The 25,042-nt window shown below is 41.3% G+C and overlaps 1 pseudogene across 1 annotated transcript in view; it reads left to right on the top strand.

Annotated features, from left to right (window-relative positions):
* LOC306886455 (calpain-2 catalytic subunit-like) overlaps positions 1–23,669 on the top strand; it is a 28,037-nt pseudogene extending 4,368 nt beyond the window's left edge. The window contains exons 2-14 of the transcript XR_013785942.1: positions 2,431–2,683; positions 2,842–2,914; positions 3,140–3,258; positions 3,364–3,497; positions 3,620–3,794; positions 4,024–4,098; positions 20,415–20,500; positions 20,953–21,027; positions 21,147–21,307; positions 21,482–21,658; positions 22,235–22,443; positions 22,552–22,598; positions 22,737–23,669. The product of XR_013785942.1 is annotated as a calpain-2 catalytic subunit-like (transcript). The remainder of the gene's footprint in view (positions 1–2,430; positions 2,684–2,841; positions 2,915–3,139; positions 3,259–3,363; positions 3,498–3,619; positions 3,795–4,023; positions 4,099–20,414; positions 20,501–20,952; positions 21,028–21,146; positions 21,308–21,481; positions 21,659–22,234; positions 22,444–22,551; positions 22,599–22,736) is intronic.
* Positions 23,670–25,042: the final 1,373 nt, after the last annotated feature.

Genomic DNA, 25,042 nt, shown 5'->3' on the forward strand with positions numbered 1-25,042 from the left:
ACCACTAGATCGACCTCTTCCTCGACGTTGCATTCTTCGGCCATCAGCCACTTGCGGCACACGTCCTGGAGCTGTTGGGCCATCACAAATGGTCGACCGGTGTCCCCCAGCTCCACGGACCGGAAGCGTTGTGCTGCCACCTGCGCCTCCCCAGTCAGCAGCGGGATCAGTCGCACCGGCCATCGGCCAGCTACACGCCACCGCTGTTCTTTCAAAGAGGTCCACAAACGCCTCCGGGTCTTCCTGTGGACCCATCTTCATCAGCGGGACGTGGGCGATGGAGGGGGCTGTGACTGGGATCTCCCGGCCTAGCAAGCTCCAGAGGACCAAGCTCCAGAGGACCCGGTCTTCATCTTGCACCTGGACCAACAAACGAAAACGATCCTCCTGTTCCAGCTTGAGGTCCATCAGCGCCTGATGTTGCGTTTGGTGAAGACCGGCATTTTCGGGTTTCGGCACCAGTGTAAAGAGGTTCAATAGGGAAAGGAAACGAGGAGGTCAGGGGTGATGAGTAAAGCTCCTTTTATTACTCATAAAAATAATCAACAAAGATCAAAATAAAGGCTGTCAGGCTCTCTGCCTACACAGACGTTCAGCGAGACACAAACAGGGCTCCGTCTTGGCTGAAGCTCAGTCTCTCTCTCTCTCTCCTCCCAGGTCTGCGGGGTGCTTATCTCTCATCTCTCCCCAATCACTGGAATTAGATACAGGTGTTAGTCATCATTCACTTGACCTCCTTATCACAATGACACACAATGAAACAGGCCCCTGCTAAAGGATGGATGGTAATTCTGCTAAAGGATATATTACTTTTTATTATGTTGGCATATTCACATATCTCACTGGCTGTAGTTCAAGTCAGCTCAAACAGAGACAAGCACAAAGCTCTTTTGTTTCCATCCCTCACAGTAACAGACTAGGAATCAAAGATACTTTGTGTTTGTCTGTGGGTCAGCTTTTGTGCACATTGTGGAGACCAAAATTTGCCAAGTCATTCAGTGGCTGTATAAAACTTGCAGAATTTTAGTTTAAAGTTAAAGGCTACTAATTTTTATAATAATTTCTAAGTTAGAGACTCTAACCCTAATTAATTATGGTTGTATAAAGCAGAGGTTCTTATCTCTGGCACTTGAGGTTTATTTTTTTGCAGAGTTTAGCTCCAACCTTGATCAAAGTCACCTGCCTGTCACGCTGTAGTTATCCTGAATCTGATTAGCTTGTTTGGGTGTATTTCATTAGAATTGGAGCTAAACTCTGCAAGAAAAGTTGACCTTGAAGGTCACAGTTGATGCTGTCAGAGAAACCCCCTTGAATGTAATTTGGTGATTGTAAAGTGATTGTTAAAAACATTGTTGGGGATTTCAGCTGTGGTTTAGATGCATTGCTCCTCCTTGCATGATCACGCAGTGAATGTGTAATTTAATAATAAAGAGATAACTGTTTTATGGGAGCAGAGAAGAGTGAATTATATGGATAATTTTGAACTTATCATTTTCCTTTTTTCTAGTGCAACTAAATTTAACTGATGTTTGAGGTGTATGTTTTCACTGAGCATAAAATACATCTTTCATTGGAATTGCACCTTGAGTAGCCTACTTCTTACCATTTGATATACAGTACAGTGGAAACAGTTCTAAATTGTCATTATATTATTGTATATTATAATATTATAAAATATTCTATTTTTTATGATTTGTAAATGAACATACAGTACTAAAGTAAGGTTTTGTTTTTCCAGTGCATCGTTGGTGATCTGAGCTAGTTTCCCAAGATGTCTGTATTTAAATAGATTGTTTAGGCCAATGCCATGTCTTTTGGTGTTACATGAATTCAATAGGGGTGTTGCATCAGAGAGGAGAACACATTGGTTTGCAAAAGTGATGCTTTGTCATGCTGCCAAAACTTTTGCTGCAATGCACCTTGGCGTAGACCCTGGTGCTGACCAATTAGAATTTCAGAGATGTCTTTTTTTTTTTTTGGCAGTGGCTATTGTATGCTAAGTATTTACACTAAGTATAAAATAGTATGCATAAATAGTGTTTTACACAATTAACAGCTTAGTGTATTGAAGTACATTATAGAGGAATATGCATATGCATGCCACATATTCAGTGTACATTTATTAAAATCATAAATGGATGCTGCCTTACTGGGACCCTACTTGCTGCTATCTCTAAAATCCAACCCTACACCTAACTCTACTTCTAACCATATTGAACCTTTTGATCAGTAAAGGTGTCCTTGAAGGTCCTGGCTGGGAGCCACGGTTTTGAGCTTGGCAACAATATGAGCTAGACATTTTGTAGTCAATGCGCCAGCCTGTCCGAGGACACCACATTCAATCTCAATTATAGGCATATTAGATACTCATTAATCACTTTATTTCCAAGCATAATGCTAAAAATGTTTTTGTATTTGTTTGCCATTCAGGAAAAAGGATTCTGAGTGAAAAATGCCTCCCCCTGATGGGCACCACCACAACCCAAATGAAGATGATGTTAATTCTCCTACCAGTCCTTTGAACTTCCTGGATCAGAACTACCAGGAGCTGCACCAGAACTGCCTCTCTGAAAACACACTCTACAATGATGAGTTGTTCCCTCCAGACAACAGCTCCATTGGCTTGTTTGATGAACTGCCACCTGAGGTGGACATGTCTCAAGTTGTGTGGAAGCGGCCATCCGTATGTAATCATTACAGAATTATTTATATATAAATATTTTAACGTTCTACAATAACGGCTTTGCCTGGAATTATGAATGACAAATCTCTTCATTGTATGAGTGGCTACATGTCCATGTCTTGATACTGAAGGAATTGCACTCAATTTTCTCTTATCAGGAATTGGTGTCAGACCCTAATTTAATTGTAGATGGCGTGTCCAGGTTTGACTATGCACAGGGAAGTGTATTAGGTAAGTTTGAGTGTATTCTGGTATCATACTGTAGATGCTATGTCAACTATACAATGTGTTGTGGACCAATTTTTTGTCTCAACCCAGGTATCAACTCATGTCTCTTCTTAATTTAAATGGCATTAAGCACAATATTACGGGAAACTAGTAATAATATACACCGTTATTTTTGATACATTTTGTACACATTTCGAGTGTCAGATATGTACATTTTTATTTATTTAGGAAACTGTTGGTTCTTGGCTGCAATTGGGGCTCTAACCTTTGAGAAGGATATCATAAAACAGGTCATGCCAGCTGAACAGTCATTCACCAAGGATTATGCTGGGATATTTCATTTTAGGGTGACTATAATATCTGATCGATATTTCAACAGTTACTAATTTTCTCACATTATAGTTTCTTGAGCACAAGAAAGTCATAATTTCCATGTTTGTAATTTATCACAGTTCTGGCGATTTGGGAAATGGATTGATGTTGTTATTGATGACCAACTTCCAACTATTGATGATGAACTACTTTTTGTATGTTCAAAAACGTCTAATGAGTTTTGGCCTGCCTTACTGGAGAAGGCTTATGCAAAGTAGGTACCATTATTTTGAAAAACAAAAAGTGTCCTGTTCATTATCTGTCAGTTGAATAGCTAAAATTTAAATTGATTTACAAGTATGCTGAGGAGTGAACTCAAATAAACTGTCTTTACAGGGTGTGTGGGTCCTATGCTGACTTGCATGCTGGTTTCATATCCGAGGCCCTGATGGACTTCACTGGTGGGACGCATATGTATTATACACTGGATATGGCTCCTGCTTATTTGTGGAAAATCATGGAATGTGCATTCAAGTCAAAAACGCTTATGGGCTGTGGCTCTAATACAGTGGTAAGAAAGACCTCACCAAATCCTGAATTAAAACGTCCAAAGATCCACAAAGCACAATATATTTGTCTGGTCTTTCCAAGGACTGATTATCTTAGATTGAATATAAATTATCCTTATGATTTAGTTGAAGATCAGATCAAATTTTATGACTAATGCATGTATAAGTCCAGAAGATCTTAGAATATAAAATTTTTCTTTCATTAATTTGTATTTTTGTATGTAACATTAGACAACACCTGAAGAAAATGAGTTACTTCATGGCATAGTTGAGGAGCATGCTTACACAGTGACAGGGGTTTTTGAGGTAAGACCACACAAGCATCTGGCCATTTCGGTTAGACTCATATTATACATTGTGTTAATAGGAGTCTTCCACAATTGAATTGAGATGCAGGAACATTTTTTACCTTTATGAGGGCAGTAGTAAAGGCATCCGTCAGTCTCAGGAGACCATGGAGCATGTCATATGAAGGTCACCGGTACAGATTTCGGCTGGGTGGATAGGTTGGGTCCTGGCCTTCCTCCGTAGCCACTTAGCCTGAGACTGCTATTTGAGGGTCTCCACAAAGTTGGAGAGGCTTTTGTGCACAATATATCTCCACTTCTAGTCTGTATGAGACAGCAGCTCCCCAAGAGTTTGGGTTGATTTCGAAGGGCCTTGAGATCTCATTTACAGTACAAACATCTTTGCACCTAGTGTGTGTTGAGTAATACAGGAGATCCTTTGGAATGTACCCATCACCCATTCAGACAACATGTCCCAGCCATCACATCTCTACTTGAGAAGGGTGAACATGGATGAGATCCCTGCTCTCTCAAGGTCAGTGCAGTTGGGGATCTTGTCCTGCCAGGATGCCCAGGATGTGATGGAGGTAACACAAGTGGAAGGTGTTGAGTCTACTTTCTTGATGAGCATGCAGGGTCCATGACTAACTGCAATAGAGAGGCGTGCTGACCACACAAGACTTGTAGACCTAGACTTTGGTGCCCTCTGTCAGCTTATCATTGGTCTACACTCTCTTTGTAAGTCTGGACATGTATGTGGTAGCCTTCCTGATGCGCCTGTTTAACTCAGTGTCACGAGGAAGAGAGTCAGAGAGAGAGGATCCCAGGTACACAAAGTTGTGTACAACCTCATGCTTGGAGTCAGAGTTTGAGATGCTGGGTGGAGGATTTACATCTTCTCCCATGACTTGCATCTTTGTTAGGCTGAGGGCTTTAGTCATGCTAAAGCCCGGCTCACACTGTGCGATTTTGGCCACGATTTGTTCGTCTGAGACAAATTTTGAAAATCCTAACATCCTAAAAGATTCCTATAATCCTAGGCTAAAATCGGTTGTCTAGATCGCTGGTTTGACATGTTCACCGACAGCCGATTAATGGCCGTTGCGATCAATTTTTTCCTCCGATTAAATTCTGGCAGTGTCAGAAGATTTCAGACACTTTCCTCAAGTTTCCTGCAGTGTGACATCTCCTACGACGACCGTCAAACCAAGAACCAATAGGAGCACTGAACTTGATGACGCAATTAGCGCGACAACTTCAAACCATTCATTATTTGTAAAAAACAATATATGTACAACGTAAAGTTTACTTAAAGTTTATTTATTAAGGGGCAGGATGTTTAAACTCAAATAACAAAATTACCTCAAGTTCGCTCTGTAGAACTGGAAGTCCATAAAGTCCTCTTTTGCCCAGCCATGACTTGCTCCACACACGTCGTCTTTTTCGTTTTTTTTTTTTTTTTTTAACATCAAGGCATGTAATTAATAAAACTAACGCTACACGTTGCTGTTGTTTGCTAGCTACCATTATAGCGAGAGAACGCGGGTCACGTATTGATGACGTAAAACTCCGGACAAGTCTTCTTGAGTACGTCCGTTTTTATCGCGTCTTGACTGTCGTACAGTCTGACATTAAGACAACTGAGATCCTACAGTCTGACATGGGGATCATGTTCGTACAGTGTGACAAGCAGCAATCGCAAAAGATTATTAAAAATCGCACAGTGTGAGCCCGGCTTTAGTTGCATTTTGTCCCTAAACATTTCTGGCCTTGAGCTGAGTTCACAAAATGTTTATGTACTCATTTTGTGTTGAAAATAAAATGAAGAACAGGTGAAAAAATATATTATTAAGCACAATTGTGATTCATTGGAAAAGTGTGCCTGGCGAGGATATTTCTGTGATCGTGGCTCTAAATCGGTGGTCCTGTGTTGTACAGTGAGAGAGGTTCAAAGATGGCCATTGTCATGGTCTTGCGATCAAAGATAGCTTGCAATATTTTTTTTGAGAGTGTCAGAAATTCAGCAGGATCATCGCACAGTGTGTTTGCTGCTGAGACCCACGTTTACTGACCAGCCAATAAAAACGCGACATGGCGATAAAACATAAAAATGCTTACCTCAAGCTCTTAACCCTTCCTGCCCTAATGGCAAAGTGTTTATATTTCGTTTCGACTTTTTAACATTTGGAGCATTTTTTGTTCATTAAACAAGTTTTTTCTTTCTTAAAGTAACGACCAAGCGGCCAGCGGCAGACTGGCAGGCTGATCATAGCTTATGCTTGATCAATTTAGCCTTCTCAAATCATCACGACTTGCTTAAAATAAAATCTATAGATATACTAAAACAGTTCAAGCATATAACAATGTTTAAACATTAAACCTAGATAAATGTGCGCTGCTTCTAGTAGTTTGTGCGGAGAGTGGAAGCTAAAACGCAGGACATGGAGGCACCAGCTGTCAGTCCTGTGTCTTGTTTCCCCCTCCTCTCGTGTCCATATTTGGCCTTCCTGTTCCTGTCCTCGTTCCCTGTCCTCATGAGTTAATTTGTTCCCAGCCCTGCGTTTAATTGCCCCACACCTGTTTCTGTTCTTCTTCGTTGATTTCCCTGTGTTCTTAAGCCCTGTGTCTCCCTGTCTCCCATGTCCTGTATTGTTCGTCTATTCCCGAAGCTCCATGTTCCGTGTGTTTGGAAATCTCAATAAAACTCCGTATTGGAAATCTCCGTGTCTCCTCGCTCCTTCCTCCAGTATAGCGTGACACCAGCGCAATCAATTACATTTGTTTTCAATGGAAACAACTTACGCCATAATTTTTGCTCATAAAGGTAAGAGTAATACATTATTCGTAACTATAAAGGGTCTACTTTTATTTGTGTGCGCTCACAATATCAACAAAACGTTGTGCTTTTATCTTGAACAGTAGAGCTTCACAAAAATGAACCGAAAGTCAGTGAATACATGCCTCACAGACATGATAAATATATCTATAGAAAGCTTTAAATTGTGCACGGGTTACTCCCAACACTGTAAAATTACTACTTAACGAAATAAATAAAAACAAAAACTATTAAATACAATCGTTATCCGTGAAGATGCACTTCTCTCTAAAGGCACGTCTAACGAGGAGATGGCGAATCCTTACTATTTCCCCTGGACACATTCATGGTAATTACTTTTGCTGGGGCTTTTGCTTTATTGTGTGTATTTCAACGCAGAACTCTTCAGCTGTGCTGACGGCTCGCTGCTGCTGCGGGACACTAAACACCGGCTCATGTTGTTTCCACTAGCGCGGCAATTTTTTTTCATCAATAATTGATGGATGTCTAAAATATAAAGATAAGGAGAAGCCTAAAACCGTCCCGAGGACCGGCCCGCGTCTGAACTATGACGTGAATATTGGCCCGAAGCCCGGCCCTAGGGACATAAAAAAGTCGGAGCCCGACTTTAAATTAAATAAAAAAATAAAATAAAATTGGGGGCTAAAAGTGTGTTGTAACGCAAGCGTTACTGAACATGTTCTGAGTAAAATATTACTGAGAATTGATTAGTAATGCCTTACACTACTGTGTTACAGCAAAAAGTAATACGTTACTGTAATGCATTACTTTTGTAACGGGTTACTCCCAACACTGTTTATAATGTTCTTATAGGATTGCTAAAATCGTGAAGTTTGTAGAATTCAATTAAATTCAATTCAAGTTTATTTGTATAGCGCTTTTTACGATACAAATCGTTGCAAAGCAGCTCTACAGGAATTTAAGTTTCCACACTATATTTATATTTTGCAGAACCTTAATATGTTTGACTTATGGCAAAATTTGGTAATTCTGTATGTTGTCTAAGCATTGGCATCCTCCGAAGTCCTCTGAGGGGTTGGCATTATCTTTTCTCAGGTGTTCGGTCATCTCAGATCATTTAAGGGTTGGATCCAGACTGAAGCTTCTGTAATTCCTAGTTACCACGGGATGTTAATCCCGTGGCAGAAACAGAGAAACAAATAGAGACATAATTAGCATAGCTGCTGTTCCATCTAAGCAAAAATGATTTGTTCAACCCAAGCTAAAGAATAATAATAAATGTACATTTGATCAGATATAACTGCAGTACAAGATTATAAGATGCATTATGTGAATGCTTGGCTAAAGAGATGTGTCTTTAATCTAGATTTAAACAGAGAGAGTGTCTCTGAACCCCTAACGTTATCAGGAAGGCTATTCCAGAGTTTGGGAGCCAAATGTGAAAAAGCTCTACCTCCTTTAGTGGACTTTGCTATCCTAGGTACTACCAAAAGTCCAGAGTTTTGCGACCTTAGGGAGCGGGTTGGATTGTAGCGTGGTAGAAGACAAGTTAGGTACGCAGGAGCTAAACTATTTAGGGCCTTATAGGCAAGTAATAATATTTTGTAAACGATACGGAACTGAATAGGTAGCCAGTGCAGAGACTGTAAAATTGGGGTAATATGATCATATTTTCTTGACCTGGTAAGAACGCTAGCCGCTGCATTTTGGACTATCTGTAGCTTGTTTATTGAAGATGCAGGACAACCACCTAGCAGTGCATAACAATAGTCCAGTCTAGAGGTCATGAATGCATGAACTAGCTTTTCTGCATCAGAAACAGGTAGCATGTTTCGAAGCTTGGTAATGTTTCTAAGGTGGAAGAATGCTGTTTTTGTAACATGGGAAATATGATTTTCAAAGGACAAGTTGCTGTCTAATATAACACCCAGATTTTTGACTTTAGAGGATGTGACAGTGCATCCGTCTAGTTGCAAATTGTAATCCAAGAGATTCTGTGTATTGTTTTTTGGTCCAATAAGTAATATCTCTGCCTTATCTGAATTTAATAGGAGGAAATTATTGGTCATCCAATCTTTTACATTTTTTACACAATCTATTTGCTTAGTTTAGAAGTTTCATCTGGTCTTGTTGAGATATATAGTTGAGTATCATCAGCATAACAATGAAAACTAATCCCGTATTTTCTAATAATATTACCAAGACATGTATATATACCTAGGACAGATCCTTGTGGTACTCCATACTTTACTGGTGATAATTGTGATGACTCTCCTTTTAAATGAACAAAGTGGTAGCGATCGGACAGGTAGGATCTAAACCATCTTAAAGCCTGCCCTTGAATACCAGTATAGTTTTGTAATCGATCTGTGAGTATATAGAGTATATCTATAGTGTCGAACGCAGCACTAAGATCAAGTAATACTAGCAATGAGATGCAGCCTTGATCTGGAGCAAGAAGTAAGTCATTTGTAATTTTTACAAGTGCAGTTTCTGACTGAAATTCTTCATAGAGATAATTTTTTTGCAAGAAGGAGCACAATTGAGCAGACGCAACTTTTTCTAAAATTTTAGACATAAACGGAAGATTTGAAATGGGTCTGTAATTTGCCAGTTCATTAGAATCTAGCTGTGGTTTCTTAATAAGAGGCTTAATAACTGCCAGCTTGAATGGTTTTGGGACGTGACCTAAAGATAACGATGAGTTAATAATATTGAGAAGCGGTTCTTCTGCTACATGTAACAACTCTTTCAGTAGTTTAGTGGGTACAGGATCTAATAAACATGTTGTTGGTTTAGATGCACTGATAAGTTTATTTAGCTCTTCCTGTCCTATAGTTGTAAAGCACTGCAGTTTTTCTTTGGGTGTGATGAATGAAGCTGAAATACTAGACGCAGTAGAATCTACATTTGATATAGTATTTCTGATGTTATCTATTTTATCAGTAAAGAAATTCATAAAGTCATTACTATTAAACTGTGAGGGAATATTTAGATCGGGCGGTGTCTGTTTATTTGTTAATCTAGCCACTGTGTTAAATAAGAACCTTGGATTGGTTATTATCTATGAGTTTGCGGATATGCTCTGCCCTGGCAGCTTTTAGAGCCTGTCTATAGCTGGACATAGCAATTCTAAAAACTTCCAAGTTAGTTTTCCTCCATTTGCGCTCAAGATTACGAGTTTCTTTCTTGAGAGAATGGGTGTAACTGTTGTACCATGGCGCAGTACGTTTTTCTCTAACCTTTTTCAATTTGAGGGGGGCAATAGCTTCTAATGTATTAGAGAAGATAGTGCCCATGTTGCTAGTCATTTCGTCTAGTTCATGTGTATTTATGGGTACACAGAGCAGTTGAGATAAATCAGGCAGGTTATTTGTGACTTTGTCTTTGGTGGCTGGAACAATAGTTCCGCCTGGACGATAACACAGAGCCAATAAAAATTAATATCAGTAATACGCAGCATGCACGATACAAGGAAATGATCAGTAACATCATCACTTTGAGGTACGATATCTACGGTATATCGGTAAGATCAATTCCATGCGATATAATTAAATGTAGCGTATGATTAAAACGATGAGTGGGCCCGGTGACGTTTTGCTTGACTCCAAAAGAGTTTATTAGGTCAGTAAACGCAAGTCCTAACGCATCATTTGTATTATCAGGAAATCTGTATATGGCCCTGGCGGTCTATACACAGTAGCCAGAGCAAGAGATAGGAGAGATTTCTTTTGCATATCTAACAGTGTAACATTAAGCAGAAGTATTTTGAATGAGTTAAACCTCCTGTATCCTGTTTTCTGAGTAACATTGAGAATATCACTATATATTGTTGCCACACCTCCACCACGACCAGTCTGACGGGGCTCATGTTTATAACAGTAGCTTGGTGGAGTAGACTCATTTAGACCAATATATTAATTTGGTTTCAGCCAGGTTTCAGTCAGGCAGAGTACATCAACATTATTATCTGTGATCATTTCATTTACAATAACAGCTTTGGGTGCGAGTGATCTAATATTTAGGAGCCGAAGCTTTAAAAATTGTTTTTGTTCATTTATTTTGCGTTTTTCTGGTTTAATCACGATCAGATTTTTTTCTAGATCCTGCATTAAATTTATATTTTGACCTCGCTATTCGGGAACAAACACAGTCTGTATAGATTGGACAACGCAAGTACTTCTATCATTTAAGTGGGTAGAAAAAAAGTCATCATAGCAGTTATTTGAGAATTGGCTTACTAGTCAGAGGTCGTCGCCCGGGGCTTGGCTCGCGTCTTCCGCTGATGGTACACCCAGGGTCCGTGGCGTCCCGGCACCGGAGTGAAGGACATCTGGGAAGATTGCGTCCTGGGTGCACAGGGTCTGTGCAGAGAAACACACATAGTAGAGGTGGTGGGAGTGTTAGCAGTGTGCTGTATACTTACCCCGGACTTGTGAGCATCAGCCCGGGATGTTTCCAGTGTGGCTCTCCGCTCTCTCAGCTGGGCCTGCTTCTCCACCAGGTCGCGGATCTGCTTCTCCACAGCCTCCAGCTCCAGCTGCACCGAATGCAGCTCGAACGTGTCCTCACCTGCCCTCAAAGGTAGACAGAAATCCGCCATTTAAGCAAGTAACAGTGAAACAATGGTAATGTGTGTGAATAGAGTATTAGCAATCTAAGCGAGATTAGCGGCAGCCACGCTGCCGATGCTAACGGGCTAGTGATAAAACTAGTGATAACAAGGCGCTCTGATTGGTTTTGTTTTAGAATGCTATAGTGGATATATTCACACATTATAGAAACGAAAATGATAGTGTATAAAATAGTTTTTAAGATAGAAAATAGACGATAAAGAATCAACTTGACGGAGCTCAAACTCAAAACACGCAGTCACAAATCAGTGCATGCACATATGCATGCCTTTAAGTTTAGAAGGCTTTAAACTCCTGAACTTAAATGATTAACTAAAAATGCATTTGCTGAAACAACTGTGGCTTTTTGTCACAGCCATCTGCTGGAATGCCCTTGACAGCCACCAGAGAGCACTCCTGTGTTCTCGGTCATTGTGAACATTGCATTTGAAGACAGCCAGGCGTTTAAAAGAAACTTGGGGCTAATCTCTAGTTTGACAGACCCACCGTTGATTTCGGCCAGAGCAGCTGGTATCTCAAGGGCCTCAGCACTGGTTATTACAGAGTCTGTTCTATTCCATGAGTCCGCTCTGGAACCTGATCCAGTCTAGGAGCCTTCAGAATCCAATCCAGAACCTGCACCAGCCCAAGACCCCTCAGAGTCCACTCCAGAGCCTGCTCTATTCCGGGAGCCCTCATAGCCCACTCATGAACCTGCTCCAGTCTAGGAGCCTTCAGAATCCAATCCAGAACCCGCACCAGCCCAAGAGCCCTCAGAGTCCACTTATGAACTTGCTCCAGTCCAGGAGCCCTCAGAGTCCACTCCAGAGCCTGCTCCATTCCGGGAGCCCTCAGAGCCCACTCATGAACCTGCTCCAGTCCAGGGATCCTCAGAGTCCACTCCAGAGCTTGCTCCAGTCCAGGAGCCATCAGAGTCCCCTCCAAAGCCCACTCCAGTTCGGGAGCCCTCAGAGCCCACTCATGAAGCTGCTCTGGTCTAGGGGCCCTCAGAGTCCACTCCAGAGCTCGCTCCAGTACAGGAGCCATCAGAGTCCCCTCCAGAGCCTGCTCCAGTCCAGGAGCCTTCAGAGTCCACTCCAGAGCCCGCTCAAGTCTACGAGTCCACTCTTGTGCCTGCTCCAGTCTGGGAGCCTTCAGAGTCCACTCCAGAGTCTGTTCAAGTCTATGAGTCCACTCTAGAGCCTGCTCCATTCCGGGAGCCCTCAGAGTCCACTCATGAACCCGCTACAGTCCAGAAGCCCTCAGAGTCCACTCCAGAGCCCACTCCAGTTCGGGAGCCCTGAGAGCCCACTCATGAACCTGCTCTGGTCTAGGGGCCCTCAGAGTCCACTCCAGAGCTCGCTCCAGTCCAGGAGCCATCAGAGTCCCTCCAGAGCCCGCTCAAGTCTACGAGTCCACTCTAGAGCCTGCTCCAGTCTGGGAGCCTTCAGAGTCCACTTCAGAGTCTGTTCAAGTCTATGAGTCCACTCCAGAGTCTGTTCAAGTCTATGAGTCCACTCCAGAGCCCGCTCAAGTCTATGAGTCCACTCTAGAGCCAGCTCCATTCCGGGAGCCCTCAGAGTCCACTCATGAACCCGCTCCAGTCCAGGAGCCCTCAGAGTCCACTCCAGAGCCCGCTCAAGTCTACGAGTCCACTCTAGAGCCTGCTCCAGTCTGGGAGCCCTCAGAGTCCACTCCAGAGCCCGCTCAAGTCTACGAGTCCACTCTAGAGCCTGAGAGTTCACTCATAATCCCACTCCAGCCTATGAGTCCACTCCTGAGCTCACTCAAGTCTATGAGTTCATTCCAGAGTTCTCTCCAGTCTATGAGTCTGCTCCAGAACACACTCAAGTCTATGAGTTCATTCCAGAGGTCGCTCCAGAGTCAGTTCTTGTCTATGAGTTTGCTCCAGAGGCTGCTCCAGTCTAAGAGTCCACTCCAGAGCCCGCTCAAGTCTACGAGTCCACTCTAGAGCCTGAGAGTTCACTCATAATCCCACTCCAGTCTATGAATCCACTCCTGAGCTCACTCAAGTCTATGAGTTCATTCCAGAGTTCTCTCCAGTCTATAGTCCGCTCCAGAACACACTCAAGTCTATGAGTTCATTCCCGAGGTCGCTCCAGAGTCAGTTCTTGTCTATGAGTTTGCTCCAGAGGCTGCTCCAGTCTAAGAGTCCACTCCAGAGCCCGCTCAAGTCTACGAGTCCACTCTAGAGCCTGAGAGTTCACTCATAATCCCACTCCAGTCTATGAATCCACTCCTGAGCTCACTCAAGTCTATGAGTTCATTCCAGAGTTCTCTCCAGTCTATAGTCCGCTCCAGAACACACTCAAGTCTATGAGTTCATTCCCGAGGTCGCTCCAGTGTCAGTTCTTGTCTATGAGTTTGCTCCAGAGGCTGCTCCAGTCTAAGAGTCCACTCCAGAGTCCACCCAAGTCTACGAGGGCATTCCTGAGTTTGCTCCCGTCTATGAGTCTGCTCAAGTTCCTCCTGAGGTGGCAGCTTCTGCTGCAAAACCTCCCAAGGCGGCGGCGTCCGCTTTGGGGAAGTCGTGGCCTAATGGTTAGAGAGTCTGACTCGTAATCGAAAGGTTGCGGGTTCGAGTCTCCGGCCGGCAGGGATTGTAGGTGGGGGGAGTGAATGTACAGCGCTCTCTCCATCCTCAATACCACGACTGAGGTGCCCCTGAGCAAGGCACCGAACCCCCAATTGCTCCCCGGGCGCCGCAGCATGGCTGCCCACTGCTCCGGGTGTGTGTTCACGGTGTGTGTGTGTGTGTGTGTGCATTTGTTCACTACTCACTGCTGTGTGTGTGCACTTGGATGGGTTAAACGCAGAGCACCAATTTCGAGTATGGGTCACCATACTTGACAATACGTCACAACTTTGACTTTTGACTTTGACTTTCAGCTCCTCTCTGGGCTGTGGTGCCCACTCCCACACTCTCAGTCTGCCCTGTCAAGGACAAGGAGATCGTTGCTGAACTGTCTCGTCAGCTCCGCTGCAGTGCTCTTCAGCTCCGTCAGTTCCACCTTGGGGATCTTTGGTCCCATCTGCCTTACTGTGGTGGTGGTCTGCTCTGCCGGCCCCACTCTGGTTCCCTGGTCTACCTTTGGCACCAGACCATCTTCCACCACATGGGCCTGGCCTCCCACTGAGCCTCCCTCCATTCCACCTCCCACCTGGATTATTTTGACACTTGGTGGAGCATCTGTAATCTGATCCTTAAAGCGGGTGTCATGTTACAGCCATCTGACAGAATGCCCTTGACAGCCACCAGAGGGCACTCCTCCCAGATCATTGCTTCTTGAATTGGACTTCAACTCCCACCAGCCTTTGCCCGGACTATCAAGTCTCATTGCCTCCAGCTGTGTGTGATTTTTAACTCACCTTTAGCTCACCCATATATAAACTTGTATATTAGATTCATTCATTACACACAGACTGATATATTTCAAATGTTTATTTCCTTTAATTTTGATGATTATAACTGACAACTGATGAAAGTCCCAAATTCAGTATCTCAGAAAATTAGAATATCAATTAAGACCAATGCAAAAAAAAATTATCTTTAGAAATGTTGGCCAACTGAAAAGTATGAACATGAAAAGTATGAGCATGTACAGCACTCAATATTTAGTTGGGGCTCCTTTGGCCTGGATTACTGCAGCAATGCGGCGTGGCATGGAGTCGATCAGTCTGTGGCACTGCTCAGGTGTTATGAGAGCCCATGTTGCTCTGAGAGTGGCCTTCAGCTCTTCTGAATTGTTGGGTCTGGCATATTGCATCTTCCTCTTCACAATACCCCATAGGTTTTCTATGGGGTTAAGGTCAGGCGAGTTTGCTGGCCAATCAAGAACAGGGATACCATGGTCCTTAAACCAGGTACTGGTAGCTTTGGCAGTGTGTGCAGGTGCCAAGTCCTGTTGGAAAATGAAATCTGCATCTCCATAAAGTTGGTCAGCAGCAGGAAGCATGAAGTGCTCTAAAACTTCCTGGTAGACGGCTGCGTTGACCTTGGACCTCAGAAAACACAATGGACCAACACCAGCAGATGACATGGCAGCTCAAATCATCAATGACTGTGGAAACTTTACACTGGACCTCAAGCAACGTGGATTATGTGCCTCTCCTCTCTTCCTCCAGACTCTGGGACCTTGATTTCCAAAGGAAATGCAAAATTTACTTTCATCAGAGAACATAACTTTGGACCACTCAGCAGCAGTCCAGTCAAGACGCTTCTGACGCGGTCTCTTGTTCAAGAGTGGCTTGACATAAGGAATGCGACAGCTGAAACCCATGTCTTGCATACGTCTGTGCGTGGTGGTTCTTGAAGCACTGACTCCAGCTGCAGTCCACTCTTTGTGAATCTCCCCCACATTTTTGAATGGGTTTTTTTCACAATCCTCTCCAGGGTGCGGTTATCCCTATTGCTTGTACACTTTTTTTCTACCACATCTTGTCCTTCCCTTCGTCTCTCTATTAATGTGCTTGGACACAGAGCTCTGTGAACAGCCAGCCTCTTTAGCAATGACCTTTTGTGTCTTGCCCTCCTTGTGCAAGGTGTCAATGGTCGTCTTTTAGACAACTGTCAAGTCAGCAGTCTTCCCCATGATTGTGTAGCCTACAGAACTAGACTGAGAGACCATTTAAAGGCTTTTGGAGGTGTTTTGAGTTAATTAGCTGATTAGAGTGTGGCACCAGACGTCTTCAATATTGAACAATATTGAACAATATTCAAATTTTCTGAGATACTGAATTTGGGACTTTCATTAGTTGTCAGTTATAATCATCAAAATTAAAGGAAATAAACATTTGAAATATATCAGTCTGTGTGTAATGAATGAATCTAATATGCAAGTTTCACTATGGTATTACTGAAATAAATCTACTTTTTCATGATATTCTAATTTTATGACCAGCACCTGTATATAGGAAAACCCAACACATGGTGAAATTTTACCTTTTTTAGGTTTTTGATATCATATGAAAGCTGGGTTCAAGCTCTTTCCAAAACTGTTTCTATTTTGTGATTTTTCAGGAATGGAATTTTGAGAAAAACAGGTTTAACGTGAGATGGGTTTCACTTTCACTTCACGGGTTTAACAAGAGCTGTATCATTACATAAACAGACTAACGTAACCCTGAAGAGGACAGTTTTCCATTGTTTATCATGGGCATAGTCTCTGAACTTTTGATCACCCCTTGTTTGTTTAGAAAGCACGAATAGTGTAGCTCAGAAAAGCGAGCGCAGCGCAACTGTTCGCGCACCTGTGCATATACAGACTGTCATCGGACTCCTCTTCAGTAACTTCATCATCCAAGCCTTCATCTCTGGATGTCAAATAGACCATTATAACATTGTTTTAGGCACTGACAACGCCAAGATTGAGCAGACTGAGATGAGCAAGATCGTTTAATTGAGCAGCTACTTCAGACTGCGCTGTTTTCTTGCGCTCCGCCATCTCACATTATTAAAATTAATAAATAAATAAATAAACTTTGCGTGCCGTAGTTTACACCGGACTGGCGGGAAATGTGCATTGATACACCTTTGTTATATTTGTTACATGGTTTATTTTGATAGGATAGGTTAACTGTTTTTGTGGTGTTAAGAGAAAGCACCTCCGCAGCGCTTTCATAAGAAAAAAAATATTTTCTGCTTGCTGCAATAAATCACTATTTTTCTGCACTAAACAAGTGAATTTTGCCAAGATATTTTCAGAGATGATAGACAAGATGTTATAAAATAATAATTTAATGAAAACCTAATTTTGCCAAAAAAATGACATTCAACCTATTTTTCGAATTTCTGAAAACGTCCCAGTGCGACATCCGAAGGGTTTTCCCAGATCGCATCACACACACACACAAGGCCCGTTGGGCCCGGGCTGAAATGCAGGGCTCTAAAATCAGCATTAATTGGTATCAGTGATACTGGCCCCTGCAGTCATAAAAATAAAGATGCCATTAAACAAATATTAAAAATATACTGTCTTTATGTTGTTTGTACATTAATTTGAACATTGAATGTGAAATTATTGCAATATAAAAGTATATTTAAAAACTTTAATGTTCGCTATTAATTTCAGAAAAATGTGCAATTAATTAGTAAATTGTTTTTAATCAGTTGACAGCACTAATATATATATATATATATATTAGGGCTGTCAGTTTAACGCATTAACTTAATTAGTTATAAAAAAATTATGCGATTTACATTTCATGCAGACATGATGCAGGGTAACAACCCCATTATGCCCTAAAATTCAAGATATTGGGGCTAAAAATTCCCCTGTATGAGTTTTTGTCTCATATTTATATAATATGTTAAGCAATATCACACTAGCAGCGAGAGCAGTATCACAGGAGTGCTGTTTTTGTCACAAAGAACATACAGAGTGCAACTGTTATTTTTTACAATATTTCAGTAAATAAGAAGTTATTATTGTGTTATATTTTAAACACAAATTTCTGTGTTTTTGTTCAATTTTGCCAACAAAAATATTACTTATAAATCCACAGCAGAACTGTTTTACGTCTCTGAGCAACACAGCGTTTAGTTTCTGAATGAACTCGCGGTTTGAACAAATCGTGTGAATCAGTGATTCAGTAGCCCATAGAGAGCCGTTTACTGAATTCCTGAGTGAATCAGCCTTTTGAACAAATCGACTCAAAAAGATTTTAATTTGGCTGTAATTAATCAGATTAAACATTTTAATCGACTGACAGCCCTAATATATATATATATATATATATATATATATATATATATATATATATATATATATATATATATATATATATATATATATACACACACTCACCGGCCACTTTATTAGGTACACCTGTTCAATTGCTTGGTAACACAAATTGCTAATCAGCCAATCACATGGCAGCAACTCAATGCATTTAGGCATCTAGATGTGGTGAAGACGACTTGCTGAAGTTCAAACCGAGCATCAGAATGGGGAAGAAAGGGGATTTAAGTGACTTTGAACGTGGAATGTTTGTTGGTGCCAGACGGGTTGGTCTGAGTATTTCAAAAACTGCTGATCTACTGGGATTTTCACACACAACCATCACTAGGGTTTACAGAGAATGGTCCGAAAAAGAGAAAATATCCAGTCAGCGGCAGTTGTGTGGACGAAAATGCCTTGTTGATGTCAGAGGTCAGAGGAGAATGGGCAGACTGGTTAGAGATGATAGAAAGGCAACAGTAACTCAAATAACCACTCGTTACAACCAAGGTATGCAGAATACAATCTCTGAACGCACAACACGTCGAACCCTGAAGCAGATGGGCTACAGCAGCAGAAGACTACACCGGGTGCCACTCCTGTCAGCTAAGAAGAGGAAACGGAGGCTACAATTCTCACAGGCTCACCAAAATTGGACAACAGAAGATTGAAAAATGTTGCCTGGTCTGATGAGTCGATTTCTGCTGCGACATTCAGACGGTAGGGTCAGAATTTGGTGTAAAGAACATTTAAAGCATGGATCCATCCTGCCTTGTCTCAACGGTTCAGGCTGCTGGTGGTGGTGTAATGGTGTGGGGCATATTTTCTTGGTACACTTTGGGCCCCTTAGTACCAATTGAGCATTGTTTAAATGCCACAGCCTACCTGAGTATTGTTGCTGACCATGTCCATCCCTTTATGACTACAGTGTACCCATCTTCTGATGTCTTCTTCCAGCAGGATAATGCACCATGTCACAAAGCTCAAATCATCTCAGACTGGTTTCTTGAACATGACAATGAGTTCACTTTACTCAAATGGCCTCCACAGTCACCAGATCTCAATCGGGAGATTCGCATCATGGATGTGCAGCCGACAAATCTGCAGCAACTGCGTGATGCTATCATGTCAATATGGACCAAAATCTCTGAGGAATGTTTCCAACACCTTGTTGAATCTATGCCATGGTACTCCAACCTGGTACTAGCAAGGTGTAGCTAATAAAGTGGCCAGTGAGTGTGTGTGTATATTTATATATATAATTTAGTCACGGGGTGAGGAATCACACGACAGGGATTGCAGGTTAAATGCCCCGCAGGGTGGCTTTATTTTAAAGGAGGGAAGTGCAACAAGGGAGAAAAGTCCCCGTGGGTGTTTCGGTGCACTGAGTGCTCTCTTCCTTCTTTCCCAGTGCAGTGAATCCGTGCTGTGCTCCAGTGGGGCTGGCCGGTCACACGTTGCTGTCTGTGGGAGAAATGAGAAGGCGAGTTCATGGAGAAGTCACCCTGTGTTTAGGGCTTGCGTGGCTTATGTAGCTGCCGCGTGACAAGCCGCAGCTGTGACCAATCAGCCTGTGATGAGGACGGGTAGGTGTTCCTAGCTTGTTACCAGGGCGACGCTGATGAAGCTTCGGGACGCTTGTCACACACTATATATATATATATATATATATATATATATATATATATGAGCTTTGTTTGTGGAGGAGTTGCTCAGTGTCTCTGTTTTTGCTGGTGACCGTTCTGTTTCACCTTGTGTGATGCTTTTTGCCTTCTTGCCTCATATGGATTACGGTTTTGGATTACTTTATTAAATTCTGCACTTGGATCTTCCATAGAGTCTGTGAGTGTTTTGTGACACATTTTAGCTTGCTTCTACAAATATTGGAACTCTTTTATAGTGATTCTTAGCATGTGCTCTGCATCACATCTACATCTGCAAAGCCATTAGTCTTTATAGTGTACAATTGCAGGTTTATTAGAAAGCCAGACTAAGAAACAAGCTAGAGAAGAGATACATTGCAAACAAAAAGGATTTTGTGTGTGCCTTGGTTTGAGGTTGTGGATTTTGTAGGTAGAGGCACATTTTTTCAATGCTTTTTTTGAGTGTTTCTTTTTTAATAAATTGAATACTCTTCAACTTAATATCTCTTAAACTGACATTGATTTCTGGCTTTGTAAAACAGGTGATGAGTGACGAAAATCCAGTCCAGCTGGTAAGATTGTTAAACCCATGGGGCGAAGAAGAGTGGCGAGGAGACTGGAGTGATGGGTAACAGATATAGTATCAGCTTAATTTAGCCAGACACAAACTTAGCAGAAAGTTGTGCATTGCTTGAACATATCATGACATATCAACTCACATGCTAAAGGATCTTTTCTTTTTATTTGCTACACAATATCACCCATGGTTTGTTTATAAATGATGATTTATTAACAAAGTTTGGGGGGAACACGTTCAGATAATTAACCTAATTAACACGAGAGGAGAGCAATCACTAATCAACCCAGTTAACAAGATAAGAGGAGTGTATATATACACAGCAGACTTACCTCTGTTCATTGGCAGTTTTGCAGCATCCCTCCGCCACCCCTTCTCCGCACTTACAACTATTACTGTCCTATCCTGTAGGGGGGGTACTCTGGGTTCGGGCCAGCATGCCAAATATGCATAAGCTTTATTCTATTTATTATATGTAAGTGTGAACTCGTGAAATTTTACAGATCACCCTTGTGGGACACAGTTTGTGAGGAGGTCCGCACAATTTGCCATGAAGTTTTAAATAACGGGGAGTTCTGGTGAGCATGACCATGTTATGTAAACCCACCCTCTCACATTTGAAGTGAGAAATGAGTACTTCATATACAAAGTATGAAATCGCATTTTACTTAAAAACATAAACATATTTTAACTGCAGGATGTCAATGGAAGACTTTACCAACATTTTTCAAAACATAGACATCTGCTGTCTCTGTCCTGATTTTCTGGATGGCTCTGCTGAATGTCACTGGACCTCAAAACGACATTTTGGCAGATGGAATGCCGGGATCACAGCAGGTGGTGACATAATTAAGACAGGTATTATTACTGTTTGCATATGTATATATTTGCACATAAAGCCCTATCAATCAGTTCCAGCATAGCAAAATTATAATAAAACCTTTAAAGGCTTGTAAAAAGTAAGACAGATATAACTCGAAATAAATACATAGAAAATGAAAATAATGAAAAAATCATCTTTTAATTTTACAGAGACTTTCTCGACAAACCCTCAGTTTCGGGTGAAAATTGATGAGCTTAATGAGGAATGTGCTAGTGGCCAGCGGCCTGAAAATATACTGGTGTCCCTCATTCAGGACCATGAGAAGAGAAACAGAAATAGCCAAGAAAATTTTAATATTGGCTTCTATGTTTTTGAGGTCAGTATTTGTGCATACTATGCTTTTTTAAAATATGCCAAATAATGTATTTACGTATGTCTGAATCTGATGTAGTTTAATTTTAAGTTTCTTTATAAATTGAAGGTGCTTTCATTTACACTAATAACACATTTATGCATTTAGTAGTTGCTTTTTATCCAAAGTGACTTACATTGTGACAATTGAGAACATTTATAGAGTAAAATGCCAGGTTTATTAGAAAATCAAACTAAGAAACAAGCTAAAGCAGTGGTGAAATGTAAAGAAACAGAGGATTTTGTGTGTGCCATGGTTTGAGGTTGTGGAGTGGTTACATTCTTATAGAGGAAGTGTGGCTTCAGCTGCTTTTTGAAAATTGTGATGTCTCAGCATTTTCAGTGTCATGTTTTATGCATGAACTGCAATATCCCTTTAATGATGAAGTTATGCCCTTTTTCTCTTCTTTCACAGATACCATTCGAGGCAAGTGAAAATTAACCTATTAAATTAAATGTTATACTCTAATGGCCCTTTCAAGACAAGATTCTGTTTACATGTATTCATTCTTTTAAATGGATTAAATGCATGTTTTATTATTCTCTTTTAGATGAGAAGTCAAAGTGGGATGTTTTCATCCGAGTTCTTCATTGACAGAGAGCCTGTGGCACAAACTGATGAATTAATATGGTTTAGAGAGGTGATGAAATTCTTCAGGCTGGAGCCGGGAGAGTACATAATTGTACCTTGCACAGAGAATCCTGGTGAAATGGCCTCCTTCATCCTGTCTGTTTTCTCAAAGAATGAGACACACTTGGAGTAAGTTGTGATGCAGTCTAAAGAATTGGGTGTGCTCAAGGCATATACTATGTTTAAAGTAACCTGAAATTACAGCTCTGTGATATAAAGTTTTTCTCTTTCCAACAGACATATTCAAGAAACTCCTGAGTAGAATGGAGACATTCTTGATGAGGGTGAGGTAAACATTTTAGAGTCTGCAGTCTTTATTAATTATGACATGAATAGGAATCAGTATTTTCTGCTTTCACTTTTTGTGGTTTAATTGTTCTTTCAGTCAAAAAAAAAAAAATTGAGAAATGTTATTGTCACAGATTGGCCAGGCTCTCCCATCAGGCAATCACAACGATCTGCATCACCTGAATACTAATCACGAGCACCTGCACCTCATCACCACAGTCATCAAACCACTTATTTAAGCACACTCCACATTCACTCCAGCGTCCGATCTCGTACCGACTACGTGGACCCTACTCTGGCAAGACTCTAGCGGAGTATACTCAAGAATTCTACTTACCTGTTATCTTTACCTCCTGTTTCTGCTCCTTGTGTTCTCCTCCTCCTCCTTCAGATCGTCCTTCTCTGTGGTCAGTGTGCTCCAGAAGATCTCATTGTCTGCGTCTAACCCCGTATCTGTGAATTGAGGAAATAATATCAGTGATCATCATTACCATCCTTTGAATCTTCCCTATACCAAGAAACTCACCCGCTATCATTGCTGCACTGCACTCCCGATCCAACCTGTTCAATAAACTGTTATATGATTTGACTTACCTCAGTGTTCCATCTGCATATTACAGTTATTTTGTTCCATTCGAGAGTTTTACTTTTATTTGTTAACACATTGTTTTTGGTTTGTAAAGCAAATGTGTCATCTGTTGGGAGGGCGATGTACTACAGTAGTTGCTAATGTAGTTTTAATAATTTAACTGGTTTGTATTCAGAAATGATCAGCTATGTTAGATGGAATACATTACATGCCATGCAAGGTAGGAATTGTTTTTTTGCAAAATATTGTAATCCTGTCAAATTATGTCTTGAAGTGAAAAGCTGTAAAAAAAAAAAAAATGAAAGTGTGTCATTATATCAGCAAGTGCATGTAATTCTTGTTTCAATTCCTAATAATGTATACTGCTGCAGACAGTGCAAAATAAAACTCCTATATATGCACGAAAAGCTCCCATATATTTCTTTAATACTGCTCTTTAAAGAAACAGGATTGATTGTGCAATAAAAATCAGTAAACGTTTAGACATCAATTGCCTGCTTCTTTCTGGACGTGGTTACAGAATTTTAAATTTAATGAATCAAAATATGTTAAAAAAATTCAGAAAAAACTCAGTCTGGCATCCAGATTTTATTAGTGATGCAACAAGTCAAATGTATTGTAAGTATTGGTCACCGGTTTAGTGAAGCCATATATCATGAGCTCAGAGGATCATACTGTATGTCTGTTTTAAAAACCTGTCAGTGAAGCTCAAGAGTTCTTAAGCTCAAAGCACATGGTGCTTATGAACTTATAAAATACATACAGTCAGGTCCATAAATATTGGGACATCGACACAATTCTAAAATGTGTGGCTCTATACACCACCACAATGGATTTCAAATGAAACGAACAAGATGTGCTTTAACTGCAGACTGTCATCTTTAATTTGAGGGTATTTACATCCAAATCAGGTGAACGGTGTAGGAATTACAACAGTTTGCATATGTGCCTCCCACTTGTTAAGGGACCAAAAGTAATGGGACATAATAATAATCATAAATCAAACTTTCACTTTTTAATACTTGGTTGCAAATCCTTTGCAGTCAATTACAGCCTTAAGTCTGGAACGCATAGACATCACCAGACGCTGGGTTTCATCCCTGGTGATGCTCTGCCAGGCCTCTACTGCAACCGTCTTCAGTTCCTGCTTGTTCTTGGGGCATTTTCCCTTCAGTTTTGTCTTCAGCAAGTGAAATGCATGCTCAATCGGATTCAGGTCGGGTGATTGACTTGGCCATTGCATAACAGTCCACTTCTTTCCCTTCAAAAACTCTTTGGTTGCTTTTGCAGTATGCTTTGGGTCATTGTCCATCTGCACTGTGAAGCGCCGTCCAGTAAGTTCTGAAGCATTTGGCTGAATATGAGCAGATAATATTGCCCGAAACTCTTCAGAATTCATCCTGCTGCTTTTGTCAGCAGTCACATCATCAATAAAAACAAGAGAACCAGTTCCACTGGCAGCCATACATGCCCACGCCATGACACTACCACCACCATGCTTCACTGATGAGGTGGTATGCTTAGGATCATGAGCAGTTCCTTTCCTTCTCCATACTCTTCTCTTCCCATCACTCTGGTACAAGTTGATCTTGGTCTCATCTGTCCATAGGATGTTGTTCCAGAACTGTGAAAGCTTTTTTAGATGTCGTTTGGCAAACTCTAATCTGGCCTTCCTGTTTTTGAGGCTCACCAATGGTTTACATCTTGTGGTGAACCCTCTGTATTCACTCTGGTGAAGTTTTCTCTTGATTGTTGACTTTGACACACATACACCTACCTCCTGGAGAGTGTTCTTGATCTGGCCAACTGTTGTGAAGGGTGTTTTCTTCACCAGGGAAAGAATTCTTCGGT

The sequence above is a fragment of the Barbus barbus genome (assembly GCF_936440315.1).
Source record: "Barbus barbus genome assembly, chromosome: 20".
In the NCBI taxonomy this organism is placed as follows: domain Eukaryota; kingdom Metazoa; phylum Chordata; class Actinopteri; order Cypriniformes; family Cyprinidae; genus Barbus; species Barbus barbus.